The sequence below is a fragment of the Pteropus vampyrus genome, unplaced genomic scaffold (assembly GCF_000151845.1).
Source record: "Pteropus vampyrus isolate Shadow unplaced genomic scaffold, Pvam_2.0 Scaffold90, whole genome shotgun sequence".
NCBI lineage: Eukaryota > Metazoa > Chordata > Mammalia > Chiroptera > Pteropodidae > Pteropus > Pteropus vampyrus.
In genome coordinates this window covers 628185-630863 of record NW_011888871.1, presented here as the reverse complement: position 1 = coordinate 630863, position 2679 = coordinate 628185, and positions in this window count along the sequence as shown.

Here is a 2679-nt window from a genome sequence, read left to right as displayed (position 1 = left end):
TTGACTCTCCAGTGAGTCGAGCCCTGTTGGACTATCGTGGTGCTCTGATTATTCTCACCTCGTGGGGTAAGAAAAGGGAGGTACAGTGAGGCTGAGCAATGGGGTCACACAAGCAGCAGAGGACAGAGCAGGATCTGAATGCGGACCAAGGGGCCACAGGGCCCGGCCTCTCACCTGTCAGACCCCGAGGCCACCACGGCCACAGGACGTTGTGTCGTAAAGTTGAACTAGATCACGGAGCAGCAACACACAACCCCAAAATCTTTTCACCGTGATGAGCAGCAAACAAGTTTAACAAGCCGAGCTGTCTACTTAGAAGGTATATTTTTAACTTCCATAACTTCGGACTTTTGGGAAGATATATTTATGTTAATGATATCAAATTTAATTGCAACATGGTTGGAGAATGTGGTCCGTATTTTACCGGTCCTTTAAAATGTGTTGAAACTTGCTTTACGGCCTGGTACGTGGTCGATTTTTGAAAATGTTTGAACAAAACACGCATTCTCTAATTATTGGGTTCACTGTTCAACATATATTTATTAGGCCCAACTTGTTCATTGTCGCCCTGGAAGAAGTATGTTTATCCCACACTCACACTCCAACAATGATGGCGAATTCTCCAGTTTCTCCTTGAGGTTTCGTCAATTTTTTTTGCCTTAAATATTCGAGCCTACGTTATTAGCTGCAGGCAAGTATGGAATCGTTGTATCCTTCACGTGGGTTAAACCGCACTCTCTTTGTCCAGGAGGAATGCTCCGAGACCTGGAGACCGTTTCGTCCCCTGTTCACACAGATGTGCCGGCCTTCTTCCAGTTGCTATCTGCCTGGTAGGTAGATCTTTCTCCATTCCTTCACGTTGATCTTTTCTGGGTCGTTAGGTAAATCTTTTATAAGCATGGAGCTGGGTCTTGTTTTCCTTTTATCCAATAATATAGTCTTTGTCTGTTAACTCTTTCAGTCTGTCTACGTTTCATTTGATGAATCAATCGTACGTTTGGATCTATTTCCACCTCCTCGTTTTGCTGTCCCCGTTTTCATTATGTTTCTCCCTTCGTGTTTTGCATTCTTTCGATCGCTTGATTTTTGGTTCCTCATTCCGTTTTCCCCTCCGCTGGTCTGGAGTTCACGCTCTCTATTTCTCTCCTTGTTGTGTTTACGCTGGAAATTTTAACATGTACATTTTAGTCTACGAAGTTTAACATTAATCGAAATATTTGTTCTCTCGAACAATTCGAAGATCTTAGAACACTTTCATTATGACGGCCTCCTCCCTGTATATGCCTTTAGTGTCCAGTATTTTAGTTCTATTTTTTTCTTAACTTCACAGGTTAAACTTATGATGTTGTTTAATGTGGCCAGTGATGAGAGGTACCTAGATACACACAAAGTGACCACCGTTCCTTTTCGAATGGCGGATCTCCCTTCTGGGATTATTTTCTATGTTCCTGAAGCAGACTGGGGTAGGTCGCTCAGGCTGCCGTAGCAAAGCTCCACAGACGGGATGACTTAACAACAGAAACATTACTTTTCTCTGGATTCTGGAGGCTGGAAGTCCAAGGTCAAAATGCAGGCAGGGTTGGTTTCTTCTGCAGCCTCGCCTCGCTTGGCGAGTGACTGTCCTTCTCCCTGTGTCTTCACATGGTCTGCCTTCTGTCCATGTCTGGGTCCGAATTTCCTCTTCTTACAAGGACACCAGTCATATTGGATCGAGGCCACCCTAATGACCTCGCGGTAACCTAATTCTCTTTTTGAAGCCCCATCTCCAATACGGTGACAGCCTGAGGTCCTGAGGGTTAGTTAGGGCTTCAACATACGCGTCTTGAAAAGGAGACCCGACTCAGCCCGTAACACATGATATATGAAATAATCTTCTGCTTGAAACGTCCTCATTTTCTCCGTTTCCTTGAAAGAGATTTCCTCAGGGTTTACAATTCTTGGTTAATGGTTATTTATCTCAACTCTCATAAGATATTATTTTCCACCTGGCTTCCATTTTGTCGTCGAGATATCAGCTGAGTTTATGTGGTTCTTCTGAGGATTAATGAGTTAGTACAGGAAAAATGCATAGCATGGGGCCTGCACCTAGTAACTGCTATGTAAATGGTAGCTATTATTATTTCTCTCTGGCAGCTTTCGAGATCTTTTCTTGATCTTTGATGCGTTTCATTTTCAATATGGTGTGTATCTTGCTCTGGATTTCTTTTTATTTACCAAGCTAAGAATTTTGTGTCATTTGTCAGTTTAAAATTCCCAGCTATTACTACTTCGCATGCTGCCTCTTCCTCATTCCCTGTGTTCCCTTCTAGAACTCTGGTTCAACAAACATGTTAGGTATTCTTGCTCCATCTTTCCCGTCTCTTGTCTTCCATATTTTTGTCTGTGTTAGATTCAGCGTAACTTTTTTTTCAGATCAATATTACAGTTTATTCTCTTCATCTGTATATTAATCTGCAACTTAACATATCTACTAAGTTTCTATTTTAATTGTTATATTTTTCATTTTTACATGTATTATTTGGTTCTTTTTCAGCCCTGCTCATAGTATTTTGTGAATCACCTTTACTTATTTTAACTGCGAGAGGCGAACCGATCCGTGGCTAAATTCCACATTTCCCCTCCACATTTGTTCAAAATTCCTATTTTCTGTCTAAGATACATTGCTTTCTGAAGCCTTGC